The following is a 16,268-nucleotide window of genomic DNA, read 5'->3' as shown; positions in this document are numbered from 1 at the left end:
ATATGTTTGATGAGTTCGATACAATTCCATTCATTCTGTTCCAGTCGTCACTTTGAACCAGTCCTCCCCAATTCAGGTGCCACCAACCCCCTGTGCTGTAGATATCCTTTTGACTGGTACCAACTTTGCCCAATCAGCCAAGTATTCATTGAGCGATGCTATTTAACTGAAATGTATTAGTAAAATCATTTTCCATGGCAGAGCTCTCCATTCCTTATGACAACTAAACAAATCGTAAAGATCTCAATGTCTAATGGTAAAACTCATTAATGATATCCAGGCAAACAATTTTAAAGATTGAATGTCTTTATTATCTCAACATGTCAGAACCAACAGCATGACAGCAATAAAGGGCATCACACACGTGATTAAGAAAGACAAGCAGATCTATGACATCAGAATCAGAGAGATATGGATTCCCAGACAGGGTCCAGCCCAACACAAGTGTTCTAGTCACAGGAGGCTGCTGAGGGGAGGACGGCTCATAATAATGTCTGGAATGGAGTGAATGGAATGGTATGGATCACATGGAAACCATGTGTTTGATGAGTTCGATACCATTCCATGTATTCCATTCCAGCCATAACTTTGAGCCTGTCTTCCCTATTTAAGGTACCACCAACCTCCTGTGGTGCTAGTAGTGCTGGATCAGTAAAACGGAGAGGCGTTGAGTGCAGAACAGAGTAAAAACAGTGGAGTCAGAGGAGGAGCTCATTAATCAGAACACTGGTCTCTCCTCAGTGTCTCCGAGAGAGGAGTCTGGGAGCCCTGGGTGGCCTCACACGTCACAGAGTCCACCTTCCTCCACTGGTCAACAGGGAGGGTCAGGGTGCTGCTCCAGCTGTAGTGGCCATCCTTCACCAGGACCCCAGGGCTCCCGGTCACCTCCCAGGTGCTGCTACTGCTCCCATCCACCTTCCAGCTCAGCTTCCAGTCTGAGGGGAAGACCTTGTTTGCCAGGCACATGAGAGTGGCCTTCCCCTGCTGCAGCTCCACACTGGAGGGGGGCAGGACCGTCATGGTGGGACGAACATCACCTAGGTGACAGGTGGGATGTTAGAGAGAGGGGAGCTGTCAATCAATCACCAGACTGATATGACAATAATGATGCGGCAGTTTTACATCTTGGCTTTAAACTAAGTTGGTTTTTTTCAGTAGGTTTCTGTCCCTCAAACACACAGCTTCTCAGTCTTTCTGTCACTCTTTCACTTCCCTTTGAGTAGCTACTGAAGCAGATTAAAATGATTATGATTATAAGATTACTGAAAATACATTCAAATATACTTCAAAACTTTCAATATTTAAAAGGAAAATATTTCAGCATACCTCCCGTGGGATAAAATCCTAAGAATAAAACTGCATTTCATAATTTATTCTTATTATTATTTAAAAGAAAATTCCACAGATTGTAGGACCAATTCAATAATGACATTCCGTTTAAAATAATGCTGAGTGATTAAATTGCAGTTGACTGTAATCATGTAAAAATAATATTACATTTACAGATGCATTATGCAGAAATCACTCCTTTATTTCCTGGTTGCTAAAATTCACTCCAACCCTGTTCCTGTAGAGTTACTGTCCTGTAGGTTTTCACTCCAACCCTGTTCTTGTAGAGCAACTGTCCTGTAGGTTTTCACTCCAACCCTGTTCCTGTAGAGCTACTGTCCTGTAGGTTTTCACTCCAACCCTGTTCTTGTAGAGCAACTGTCCTGTAGGTTTTCACTCCAACCCTGTTCCTGTAGAGCTACTGTCCTGTAGGTTTTCACTCCAACCCTGTTCTTGTAGAGCAACTGTCCTGTAGGTTTTCATTCCAACCCTGTTCCTGTAGAGCTACTGTCCTGGAGTAAAAAAAAAAACGTTTAACCTAAATACAATGACATGGTAACATTTGTTGTTGAATTCACGGTTAGTTGACAACTCAACCAAATGTAAATCAAAACTAGACATAGAACTGTTGTCTGTGCCCAGTGTGAACCTACCATTCATTATACACTGCGACCACAGGAGTATTGTATCAGATATTTCCCCACTATAGTATGATACAGCACCACTGTGGTCTCTATCTTGTACAGTAAATATACAATGAAAAGCCTATAGACAGACAGTGCAACTAGTGCTCCCATTATAAACACAAACCTCCTCACACACAGTCATGTTAACACTATGGGCCATTAGTAGTCAGTATTACATGATATCTATAGATCTGAAGCCAACCTGCAAGAAACCCCTTCCACCAAATACAACTAACATTTAACTTCACTATAAATGTTATCTCTCATTCAAATGATGAACCTGAGAATGTAGAGTCAGAGATGATGTTAAGTCCATAGAGAATGACATCATCTCTTGGTGGTTCCTCTGTGGAGGAGGGCCCGCTATGGTGATACTGGGAAACACTAGCAATAACACGTCATTAACATGTCTCTCTTCAGTCTGTGCTGCTGCTGCTGCTCTCCTCCAGTTGCTACTGGAACAGCAATACATACAGTTGAAGTTTACATAAACCTAGCCAAATACATTTAAACTCAGTTCTTCACAATTCCTGACATTTAATCCTTGTAAAAATGCCCTATATTAGGTCAGATAGGATCACCACTTTATTTTAAGAATGTGAAATGTCAGAATAATAGTAGAGAGAATCATTTATTTCAGCTTTTATTATTTTCATCACATTCCCAGTGGGTCAGAAGTTTACATACACTCAATTAGTATTTGGTAGCATTGCCTTTAAATTCTTTAATTTGGGTCAAACGTGTTGGGTAGCAGGGAGAGTACAGTAGACGGCACACGTCAAACGTGCTATTTATGACCCCATGTCATGGGTCCCATGTGTATGCCCATATATGGGCATCCTGTCAGGACATCCTGGCGGGAAGTTATTACGTGTTCTAGGGTGTGCCCATATAACAGCAACATCTTAAGACATCAGTCAGGAAGTTAAAGCTTGGTCGCAAGTGGGACTTCCAAATGGACAATGACCCCAAGCATACTTCCAAATTTGTGTCAAAATGGCTTCAGGCCAACTAGGTAAAGGTATTGCAGTGGCCATCACAAAGCCCTGACCTCAATCCCATAGAAAATGTATGGGCAGAACGGAAAAAGTATATGCGAGCAAGGAGGACTAAAAACCTGACTTAATTACACCAGCTCTGTCAGGAGGAATGGACCAAAATTCACCCAACTTATTGTGGGAAGCTTTTGGTAGGCTACCAGAGAGAATACAGTAGACGGCACACGTCAAACGTGTGATTTATGACCCTATGTCATGGGTCACGTGTGTATGCCCATATCTGGGAATCCTGTTAGGACATCCTGGCGGGAAGTTATCACGTGCTCTAGGGAGTGCCCATATATGGGCATCCTGTCAGGACACCCTGTCGTCCGTTCATGTATGCATGTATTTCATCTGTTACTTTAAAGTTGTCATGATGATTGATGTGTAGGGACCTCATTGAACTGGGGGATGAGTGGGGGATGTGACAACTACTGTTGCAAAAAGGTGTTTTAAGAAATACATTCGGTTGACAGATTTGTAATATTATTTAAAAAATGATATAACATTATTATTATGTTACAGGCGAGACAGACCCAGAAATGTCAACGTCTTGTCAAGTGCTCAAATCTGTACAACAGTCCCGTATAATCACGTAGAGTAGCTCCAACTTACATGGATGTGTTTACCAGACAGTGATGAAAACATTTTAAAGGAGCTCTAATACAAACATGCAAAGATATATATTTGATACAATTACCCCGTTAAAAACTGTTGATACAATATCACTTCTCATTGTGTACATTTCAAGGTTTCAACAACAACAAAAACAACTATCTAATTAAAGTTTCTCAGACCTACACACTGTTGAGTTTCCTATTTATTAAAGAACAATCACTAAGACAAAACATAAAAAGTTGTAATATAATCTGTATAGATGTCATTCTATACTGTGAAAACAGGTACATTCTGAAAAGATTTTGATGTTGATGTGATAACACATTCTTTTATTCATCTCGCAATTTAGAATAATACTGTTTATTTTATACTTGACTTAAACTGTATTATTTATCTTGTCTCATACCATGCTAATACACTACCACGCAATGCAAACCGATGAGGAATTAATCCCATAACAGGTGTGTGTCTTTTTGGATCAATAAATGATCAAGAATACCAATAGGCGTGATCAAATCCGCTCCCCTATTACGACATCATATAATGCACAGTCATATGCAAAACCATAAAACTCCGACAAGAAAACATTGAAAACCTTAACATGACCACATGCATTGTCATGGGGGGGGGGGGGGGGGGACCACTAGCCCTTCTAAGTAATTGAGCCGAGAACATAATTGCTATATTGTAATTAAAATCATTGACCGACAAGAGAACACAGGACCATAGCAAAGCAGGACCCATATAGAATTAAAACAACATTATTCTTAATGAGAATATGTAGTCTTCTGTAACAAGCCCTTGAACAAGGCAGTTAACCCACCGTTCCTAGGCAGTCATTGAAAATAAGAATTTGTTCTTAACTGACTTGCCTAGTTAAATAAAGGTAAAATAAAAAATGACTTTCTAGTCTGAGAGGTTTGATATAATTAGAGTGTCAAAAAGACCCTAAGAGGGTATAAGCTATTGTTTACAAACAGTATGAATAAAAACATTGGTTCAATGGATAAATAGCCTTCATTTAAAAAAAACATATACGTGAATGATAATAATTAATACATATCATTCTTAAATAATATATATCTATATACAAACATCACATTGAATATTCAGCTCACCTTCAAAAAGCTCCATGAGGAAGGATTCACAGATGATCTTTTTGGCTGTTCTGTCTTCACGCTGTTCTGGACTGATGGCTGGTGTTTGGATCTAGGGTTAAGCCTGCTGTACAGAACGGTAGAATACGGTCTGTTTCATCTGCTCCTCCGAAGTCGTTCAGAGTCCAAAATGCATCACGTTTCATTTTGGGGGGGGGCTGTCCGCTAAAAACACAATATTTATTTTTTAAATAGGGTACAGACTTTTTGTTTTTAATGTATTCATATTATTATGGATTTTATTTTTGGACTTAAGTCAAAAATAGCATGACGGTGACGGGCTTCGTAAAGAAGACTCAGTTTGTGTCTCAGACTCTGTCTCAGTTTGAACCTCTGATTTCTCATCTAATGATGGCTGATCCCAATCAATTCTTCCTGGTAGCACCTGGGTAAACGACGGGTAGCCTATAGACGTTAGATAATATTAGCATATATTTAATTGAAGTATGTACATTTTAACTTGTAAAAATACGTGCAATTGTCATCAATACATACCTGAAAAATCCATGTCCACCAGGGCTGTACTACACTTTAATACCCATTAAATGCATTTATTTATAACTGTCAGTTGTAGGAAAGACTGTATTCATATTAAAAAAACATTGTTTTAAAACAATTGCAGACCCCCCCCCCCCCCTCCGAAAAGCCCCATGTTTTGAAACGCACACCCGCGTCTTTCCTGAAACATTTTCTCGTTAAAAGGTTCTTCGTTAAAAGGTGAGATACAATTTTAAAACCCTTTATTTAATTACAAATATTTAGTACAGACCTTTTAAAACATGTTACAATTAGTACAAACAACTTTACTATTCCTTTCTTCCAGATAAATGGTCCGGCTATGGGGTTAGCCCTGACATCCATCCGTTTCCAATTCACCTTCGTCAAGACAGGATCTCTTGCTCACAAGAGAGCAACATTCCGTAAGTTTTCATTCCATGGATAGATCAAACGTTGTGCATGTAGACCCTGGGCATGTCTTAAGGATAGAAGCGCCCAGCGGAGTAATTGTTCACGATTTTGGAAAAGAATGGCAATTTTTTTCATCATGGCCAGGTATATATGATAATCGGATAATTTAAAGCTAAAGATCGGCATAAAATAGTTCACATCCTTGCAGGCTTTGGAAAATATATATGAACTAACAGATTTTGTAGCATTTGAACTAACATATTGTTCACAAGCTAAAATTGGGCTATACGCCATTGAAGAGATTCTTATGGCTTTCAAATCATCGCGCCCGCACACCTCCTCCTCCAACGCGTAGCCTGGCAGGGATGTACCACTCAGGGCTTGTTCGATCTGACATAGCACTAGTCGTATCTTAAGCCATTCTCTCATACGCAGTGCTGGAGAAAAACTCCAAGGTTTTGCTTGATAAAGTGGGCTGGGGCCATTTTCTGTGAAAATCTTCACAGTTGAATCCTCATGTTGGAATATGTGAGCCATATGTCCATCACGCATATCCAAAACTTCTCCTCCTCGATGCTTTTGTCATTGGGTTCTTGGCACAAAGTACACCCAGAATTGGCCTTGGAGACATGTTTAATTTGACGGTTTAATGTTCTGGGTTGATTTGATAAATTTCTTGTTTAGTGTTCTGGGGCGCTTATGGTGTTCTGGGGCTTATTTATAATGCGTCTGCCCCCAATAACCCCGGACATTCCTGTTTCATAGACAACAGCCCTAAGGTCCCTAAAACATGGTGGGGGTCATACTCTTTGAAATGTTCAAACACATCCCCCAGTTCAACAAGGTCCCTATACATCAATCATCATGACAACTTCAAAGTAACAGATGAAATACATGCATGAATTAACACTCACTCTAAGGCGTGAGAACGGACGACAGGATGTCCTGACAGGATGCCCATATATGGGCACTCCCTAGAGCACGTGATAACTTCCCGACAGCATGTCCTGACAGGATACCCATATATGGGCATACACACGTGACCCATAACATAGGGTCATAAATCACCCGTTTGACGTGTGCCATCTACTGTATTCTCTCTGGTACCCTACCACAAGCTTTCCACAATAACTTGGGTCAATTTTGTCCCATTCCTCCTGACACCTGTGGTAACTCTGACAGTAGTAAACTCCTGTATACTCAGCCTGGACATCACTGATGGTCAGAGTGAAGTCAACACCATTTCCTCTCCCACTTCCACTGAACCTGGTGGAAACTCCTGTGAACCTGTCTGATGTGTAATAGATCAGGAGTTTAGGAGCTTCTCCAGACGTCTGATGGTACTAGGCCAGGTAATACTGTGAGCCAGAGTACTGAGTAACTTTACTACTGGTGCTACAGTCAATAGAGACAATTTGACCCGGCTGGACTGATTGAGCTGCTGACTGAGTCAGTACATACTGGGCCCAAGACCCTGCAGGGAGAAAGAAGGAAAAGATCACATATAGGAAGGTAAAATATTTGGAAGATTATATTCGTAATTCCACATTTACAGTGGGGAGAAAAAGTATTTTGTCAGCCACCAATTGGGCAAGTTCTCCCACTTAAAAAGATGAGAGAGGCCTGGAATTTTCAGCATAGGTACACTTCAACTATGACAGACAAAATGAGGGAAAAAAATCCAGAAAATCACATTGTAGGATTTTTAAGGAATTTATTTGCAAATTATGGTGAAAAATAAGTATTTGGTCATCTACAAACAAGCAAGATATCTGGCTCTCACAGACCTGTAACTTCTTCTTTAAGAGGCTCCTCTGTCCTCCACTCGTTACCTGTATTAATGGCACCTGTTTGAATTTGTTATCAGTATAAAAGACACCTGTCCACAACCTCAAACAGTCACACTCCAAACTCCACTATGGCCAAGACCAAAGAGCTGTCAAAGGACACCAGAAACAAAATTGTAGACCTGCACCAGGCTGGGAAGACTGAATCTGCAAAAGGTAAGCAGCTTGGTTTGAAGAAATCAACTGTGGGAGCAATTATTAGGAAATGGAAGACATACAAGACCACTGATAATCTCCCTCGATCTGGGGCTCCACGCAAGATCTCACCCCATGGGGTCAAAATGATCACAAGAACGGTGAGCAAAAATCCCAGAACCACACGGGAGGACCTAGTGAATGACCTGCATAGAGCTGGTCATTCAAAGTAACAAAGTAACAAAGCCTACCATCAGTAACACACTAGGCCGCCAGGGACTCAAATCCTGCAGTGCCAGACGTGTCCCCCTACTTAAGCCAGTACATGTCCAGGCCCGTCTGAAGTTTGTTAGAGAGCATTTGGATGATCCAGAAGAAGATTGGGAGAATGTCATATGGTCAGATGAAACCAAAATATACATTTTTGGTAAAAACTCAACTCGTCGTGTTTGGAGGACAAAGAATGCTGAGTTGCATCCAAAGAACACCATACCTACTGTGAAGCATGTGGGTGGAAACATCATGCTTTGGGGCTGTTTTTCTGCAAAGGGATCAGGACGACTGATCCGTGTAAAGGAAAGAATGAATGGGGCCATGTATCGTGAGATTTTGAGTGAAAACCTCCTTCCATCAGCAAGGGCATTGAAGATGAAACGTGGCTGGGTCTTTCAGCATGACAATGATCCCAAACACACCGCCCGGGCAACGAAGGAGTGGCTTCATAAGAAGCATTTCAAGGTCCTGGAGTGGCCTAGCCAGTCTCCAGTTCTCAACCCCATAGAAAATCTTTGGAGGGAGTTGAAAGTCCGTGTTGCCCAGAAACAGCCCCAAAACATCACTGCTCTAGAGGAGATCTGCATAGAGGAATGGGTCAAAATACCAGCAACAGTGTGTGAAAACCTTGTGAAGACTTACAGAAAACGTTTGACCTCTGTCATTGCCAACAAAGGGTATATAACAAAGTATTGAGATAAACTTTTGTTATTGACCAAATACTTATTTTCCACCATAATTTGCAAATAAATTCATTAAAAATCCTACAATGTGATTTTCTGGATTTTTTTTCTTCTCATTTTGTCTGTCATAGTTGAAGTGTACCTATGATGAAAATTACAGGCCTCTCTCATCTTTTTAAGTGGGAGAACTTGCACAATTGGTGGCTGACTAAATACTTTTTTGCCCCACTGTACAACGCGATGCTTGCATTCTGAAAATGTTCCAAATCAAATCTAATCAAATCCAATCAAATCAAATCTAATTTTATTTGTCACATACACATGGTTAGCAGATGTTAATGCGAGTGTAGCGAAATGCTTGTGCTTCTAGTTCCGACAATGCAGTAATAACGAACAAGTAATCTAACTAACAATTCCAAAAAAACTACTGTCTTATACACAGTGTAAGGGGATAAGGAATATGTACATAAGGATATATGAATGAGTGATGGTACAAAGCAGCATAGGCAAGATACAGTAGATGATATCGAGTACAGTATAACATATGAGATGAGTATGTAAACAAAGTGGCATAGTTAAAGTGGCTAGTGATACATGTATTACATAAGGATGCAGTCGATGATATAGAGTACAGTATATACATATGCATATGAGATGAATAATGTAGGGTAAGTAACATTATATAAGGTAGCATTGTTTAAAGTGGCTAGTGATATATTTACATCATTTCCCATCAATTCCCATTATTAAAGTGGCTGGAGTTGAGTCAGTGTCATTGACAGTGTGTTGGCAGCAGCCACTCAATGTTTTTTTTTTATTTTATTTTTATTTTACCTTTATTTAACCAGGTAGGCAAGTTGAGAACAAGTTCTCATTTACAATTGCGACCTGGCCAAGATAAAGCAAAGCAGTTCGACAGATAAAACGACACAGAGTTACACATGGAGTAAAAACAAACATACAGTCAATAATGCAGTATAAACAAGTCTATATACAATGTGAGCAAATGAGGTGAGAAGGGAGGTAAAGGCAAAAAAAGGCCATGATGGCAAAGTAAATACAATATAGCAAGTAAAATACTGGAATGGTAGTTTTGCAATGGAAGAATGTGCAAAGTAGAAATAAAAAAATAATGGGGTGCAAAGGAGCAAAATAAATAAATAAATAAAAATTAAATACAGTTGGGAAAGAGGTAGTTGTTTGGGCTAAATTTTAGGTGGGCTATGTACAGGTGCAGTAATCTGTGAGCTGTTAGTGGTGGCTGTTTAACAGTCTGATGGCCTTGAGATAGAAGCTGTTTTTCAGTCTCTCGGTCCCAGCTTTGATGCACCTGTACTGACCTCGCCTTCTGGATGACAGCGGGGTGAACAGGCAGTGGCTCGGGTGGTTGATGTCCTTGATGATCTTTATGGCCTTCCTATAGCATCGGGTGGTGTAGGTGTCCTGGAGGGCAGGTAGTTTGCCCCCGGTGATGCGTTGTGCAGACCTCACTACCCTCTGGATAGCCTTACGGTTGAGGGCGGTGCAGTTGCCATACCAGGCGGTGATACACCCCGCCAGGATGCTCTCGATTGTGCATCTGTAGAAGTTTGTGAGTGCTTTTGGTGACAAGCCAAATTTCTTCAGCCTCCTGAGGTTGAAGAGGCGCTGCTGCGCCTTCTTCACGATGCTGTCTGTGTGGGTGGACCAATTCAGTTTGTCTGTGATGTGTATGCCAAGGAACTTAAAACTTGCTACCCTCTCCACTACTGTTCCATCGATGTGGATAGGGGGGTGTCTCTCACCTCTCACCTTGTGCGTAACAGCCCAGAGTCCAGATGAAGATGGGGATGAAAGTCATGGTTGCCTTGGGTTCTGTTTAAATGAAATACAGCTCTCACATGAAGTGTTCAACTCACAGGGCTATAAACACTCTCAGAGCACTGAAGCATGTGATGCCAATGCAAAGTGTCTCTCTATAGAAATGTTCCTCCTGGGCAAATCACTGCACTGTCATTAAGAAAAGTTCTGAAATCCTCCTCCATGTGTTGTCTGAAAGTCATTACACAAACATATTTATACTGACACATTCCTTCATTGCTGTATCAAGCTCTTTTCATGATTACTTGTTAAAATATGATTAGATATTATCAACATAGTGCACAGCTGTTTTCATACTGTTGAATGTTTAATCGTGAACAGGGAACAGGGAACGTGAATGTGTCCAATCTCCTGGAGTTCCAGAGTATACCAGTAGGGGGCATCAGTGACAAAATAAGATTCATTGATCAGTTTCATGTTTTGTTAATAACATTCCCCTATGTGTCTGGAGATTTTTGTACAGCGAGTCAATCAGACTGTCACTGTGGTGAACTTTCGGTGGAGGGACCAAACTGAGTGTAAGTAGTATTCAATTCTCGATCTTGACTTCTGTTATCAAAATACCAATTCAATTTCTTAACACTATTACAACTACCTTAAATAGAAAGTAGAAATGTGTATTTATTTTTAAAATAATTTGTGTTGCATTCATTAACCTTAGAAGTTAATTGAGTTAAATTAAAATGCCTATTCAAGATGGTATATCAAACAAGGTGCTTATAAAGTGTGTATTAATTTCGAACAATGGTGGTATTGTTGAAATTTGAGAGTGGTTTGGATAAATGTAGGTTTACAAAGAGCGAGAGCCGTGTCTTTATAGTTTCAAAGGTTTTTGTATGGTCGTTGCATGAGTTTGTGAAGAATCAACAACAAGTGGGACACAATCATGAAGTGGAACGACATTTATTGGATATTTCTAACTTTTTTAACAAATCAATAACTGAAAAATTGGGCGTGCAAAATTATTCAGCCCCCTTAAGTTAATACTTTGTAGCGCCACCTTTTGCTGTGATTACAGCTGTAAGTCGCTTGGGGTATGTCTCTATCAGTTTTGCACATCGAGAGACTGAAATGTTTTCCCATTCCTCCTTGCAAAACAGCTTGAGCTCAGTGAGGTTGGATGGAGAGCATTTGTGAACAGCAGTTTTCAGTTCTTTCCACAGATTCTCGCTTGGATTCAGGTCTGGACTTTGACTTGGCCATTCTAACACCTGGATATGTTTATTTTTGAACCATTCCATTGTAGATTTTGCTTTATGTTTTGGATCATTGTCTTGTTGGAAGACAAATCTCCGTCCCAGTCTCAGGTCTTTTGCAGACTCCATCAGGTTTTCTTCCAGAATGGTCCTGTATTTGGCTCCATCCATCTTCCCATCAATTTTAACCATCTTCCCTGTCCCTGCTGAAGAAAAGCAGGCCCAAACCATGATGCTGCCACCACCATGTTTGACAGTGGGGATGGTGTGTTCAGGTTGATGAGCTGTGTTGCTTTTACGCCAAACATAACGTTTTGCATTGTTGCCAAAAAGTTCAATTTTGGTTTCATCTGACCAGAGCACCTTCTTCCACATGTTTGGGGTGTCTCCCAGGTGGCTTGTGGCAAACTTTAAATGACACTTTTTATGGATATCTTTAAGAAATGGCTTTCTTCTTGCCACTCTTCCATAAAGGCCAGATTTGTGCAATATACGACTAATTGTTGTCCTATGGACAGAGTCTCCCACCTCAGCTGTAGATCTCTGCAGTTCATCCAGAGTGATCATGGGCCTCTTGGCTGCATCTCTGATCAGTCTTCTCCTTGTATGAGCTGAAAGTTTAGAGGGACGGCCAGGTCTTGGTAGATTTGCAGTGGTCTGATACTCCTTCCATTTCAATATTATCGCTTGCACAGTGCTCCTTGGGATGTTTAAAGCTTGGGAAATCTTTTTGTATCCAAATCCGGCTTTAAACTTCTTCACAACAGTATCTCGGACCTGCCTGGTGTGTTCCTTGTTCTTCATGATGCTCTCTGCGCTTTTAACGGACCTCTGAGACTATCACAGTGCAGGTGCATTTATACGGAGACTTGATTACACACAGGTGGATTGTATTTATCATCATTAGTCATTTAGGTCAACATTGGATCATTCAGAGATCCTCACTGAACTTCTGGAGAGAGTTTTCTGCACTGAAAGTAAAGGGGCTGAATAATTTTGCATGCCCAATTTCTCAGTTTTTGATTTGTTAAAAAAGTTTGAAATATCCAATAAATATCGTTCCACTGCATGATTGTGTCCCACTTGTTGTTGATTCTTCACAAAAAAATACAGTTTTCTATCTTTATGTTTGAAGCCTGAAATGTGGCAAAAGGTCGCAAAGTTCAAGGGGGCCGAATACTTTCGCAAGGCACTGTACTTTTGGTTACACCAGGGCTCACCAACCCTGTTCTTGTAAAGCTACTGTCCTGTAGGTTTTCACTCCAACCCTGTTCCTGTAGAGTTTCCCTCCTGTAGGTTTCCACTCCAACCCTGTTCTTGTAAACCTTCCCTCCTGTAGGTTTTCACTCCAACCCAAGTTGTAATTAACCTGATTCAGCTTATCAACCAGGTATTTTTTTAGAATCAGCTGAACTATATTAGGGTTGGAGTGAACCTACAGAACGGTAGCTCTACAGGAACAGGGTTGGAGTGAACCTACAGGACAGTAACTCTACAGGAACAGGGTTGGAGTGAAAACGTACAGGACAGTAGTTCAACAGGAACAGGGTTGGAGAGCCATGCTCTTCCACTATACTTGCTTGTTTTGTCACATAAACTGAAGTTAGGTGAACTATTAGAATTTTAGCAACCAGGAAATGGAGGAGTGATTTCTGCATAATCTTTAAATGTAATATTATTTTTGACCTGCTTACAGTCAACTGGAATTGACTTCCTCAGCATTATTTTAAACAGATCATTATTTAGGAATAGGTCATATATTCTGTGGAATTTTCTTTAAAATAACAATAATAATGAATAATGAAATGCAGTTTGATTCCTAGGATTTTATCCCATTACAAAAAGGGAGAGGAGTGCTGAAATATTTTCATTTTAAATAGTAAAAGTTTTGAAGATAGTTGAGTAATCAGTAATCTCATACAGTTATAAGATGCTTCAGTAGCTACTCAAAGATAAGTGAAAGAGTGACAGAAAGACTGAGATGCTGTGTGTTTGAGGGACAGAAACCTATTGAAAACAAAACATCTTAGTTAAGCTAAGATATAAAACTGCTGCATCATTATTGTCATATCAGTCTGGTGATTGACTGACAGCTCCCCTCTCTCTAACTTCCCACCTGTCTGCTAGATGAGGTTCGTCCCACCATGACAGTCCTGCCCCCCTCCAGTGTGGAGCTGCAGCAGGGGAAGGCCACTCTCATGTGCCTGGCAAACAAGGTCTTCCCCTCAGACTGGAAGCTGAGCTGGAAGGTGGATGGGAGCAGTAGCAGGGGAGGACGGTGGACTGTGACCTGGTGGACTCTGACCTTCATGGTGTTTTAGGTCAGGTCGTGACAAGGGGGGTTTCTAGATAGAAATATACTATTTGGTGTATGTGTATGGTTCCCAATTGGAGGCAGCTGATAATCGTTGCCTCTAATTGGGGATCATACTTAGTGTGTTCCTTTTCCCACCTTTAGATATTGTTTTGTAGTAGTGCCTATGTGCTCTACGTACTTCACATCATTATATCTTTGTGTCACGATCGTCGTATTGAGTAGACCAAAGCGCAGCGTGGTGTGAATGAATGATTTTAATGAAAGATGAAAAAAAACACGAAGTATACGAACAAACAAACAAACTAACAAGACGAACGTGACTGCTATCAAAACACTGTGCTAGAGTGCACCATAACATAGACAATAACCCACGAAACACAATACAAAACAGGCTACCTAAATATGGTTCCCAATCAGAGACAACGACAAACTCCTGATTGAGAACCATATCAGGCCAAAACAAATAGAAATAGACAAACTAGACATAGAATGCCCACTCATATCACACCCTGACCAAACAAAACATAGAAACAAACAACGCAAATCATGGTCAGAGTGTGACAGTACCCCCCCTAAGGTGCGGACTCCCCAAAACAGCCGCAAAACCTAAACCTACAGGGGAGGGTCTGGGTGGGCATCTGGCGTGGGACGTGGACCCCATTCCACCATAGTCATTGCCCTCTTCAAGGGCCTCTTTAGAGTGACGACCCTCGCCTCCGACCTTGGGCCTGAGACCCTAATTAAAGGCCCCACTGGACTGAGGAGCGCCTCTGGACTGAGGGGCAGCTCCGGACTGAGGGGCAGCTCCGGACTGAGGGGCAGCTCCGGCCTGAGGGGCAGCTCCGGACTGAGGGGCAGCTCCGGACTGAGGGGCAGCTCCGGCCTGAGGGGCAGCTCCGAACTGAGGGGCAGCTCCGAACTGAGGGGCAGCTCCGGACTGAGGGGCAGCTCCGGACTGATTGACGGCTCTGGCGGCTCCTGGCTGGCTGACGTCTCTGGCGGCTCCTGGCTGACCGGCGGCTTTGGCGGATCCTGGCTGGCCTGCGGCTCTGGCGGCTCCTGGCTGGCCGGCGGCTCTGGCGGCTCCTGGCTGGCCGGCGGCTCTGGCGGCTCCTGGCTGGCCGGCAGCTCTGGCGGCTCCTGGCTGGCCGACGGCTCTGGCGGCTCCTGGCTGACCGGCGGCTCTGGCGGCTCCTGGCTGACCGGCGGCCTCTGGCGGCTCAGGACAGACGGGGGACTCTGGCGGCTCAGGACAGACGGGGGACTCTGGCGGCTCAGGACAGACGGGGGACTCTGGCGGCCCAGGACAGACGGGGGACTCTGGCGGCTCAGGACAGACGGGGGACTCTGGTGGCTCAGGACAGACGGGGGACTCTGGCGGCTCAGGACAGACGGGGGACTCTGGCGGCTCAGGACAGACGGGGGACTCTGGCGGCTCAGGACAGACGGGAGACTATGGCGGCTCAGGACAGACGGGAGACTATGGCGGCGCTGGACAGGCGGGAGCACCTGTAGGGATGAGACGGAGAGACAGCCTGGCGCGTGTGGCTGCCACCGGAGGGCTGGTGCATGGAGGTGGCACTGGATTGACCGGACCGTGCAGGCGCACTGGAGCTCTTGAGCACCGAGCCTGCCCAACCTTACCTGGTTGAATGCTCCCAGTAGCCAGGCCAGTGCGGCGAGGTGGAATAGCCCGCACTGGAATGTACCGAACCGGGCTATGCACACGCACCGGGGACACAGTGCGCTCCACCTCATAACACGGTGCCTGCCCAGTCCCTCTCTCTCTCCGGTAAGCACAGGAAGTTGGCGCAGGTCTCCTACCTAGCTTCGCCACACTCCCTGTGTGCCTCCCCAATACATTTTTGGGGCTGCCTCTCGGGCTTCCAGCCACGCTGCTGTGCTGCCTCCTCATAACGGCGCCTCTCTGCTTTCGCTGCCTCTAGCTCTGCTTTGGGGCGGCGATATTCCCCTGGCTGTGGCCAGGGTCCTTCGCCATCCAGAATCTCCTTCCAAGTCCAGGAGTCCTGTGTTCTTTGCCGCTGCTGCTGCTGGCCGTTACCACGCTGCTTGGTCCATTGTTGGTGGGTTATTCTGTCACGATCGTCGTATTGAGTAGACCAAAGAGCAGCGTTGCGTGAATGCATGATTTTAATGAAAGACGAAAAAAACACGAAGTATACTAACAAACAAACAAACTAACAAGACGATCGTGACT

At 43.0% G+C, this 16,268-nt stretch overlaps 1 pseudogene; it reads right to left on the bottom strand.

The window, feature by feature from the left end:
- Nucleotides 1-301: 301 nt before the first annotated feature.
- LOC109887597 (immunoglobulin lambda-1 light chain-like) lies at nt 302-10,517 on the bottom strand (annotated as a pseudogene).
- Between the last annotated feature and the right edge of the window lie 5,751 nt (nt 10,518-16,268).

The sequence above is a fragment of the Oncorhynchus kisutch genome, linkage group LG14 (genome assembly GCF_002021735.2).
Source record: "Oncorhynchus kisutch isolate 150728-3 linkage group LG14, Okis_V2, whole genome shotgun sequence".
Classification (NCBI taxonomy): domain Eukaryota; kingdom Metazoa; phylum Chordata; class Actinopteri; order Salmoniformes; family Salmonidae; genus Oncorhynchus; species Oncorhynchus kisutch.
Note: the sequence above shows the minus strand (reverse complement) of the source record. Positions and strands in the feature narration are given on the sequence as shown.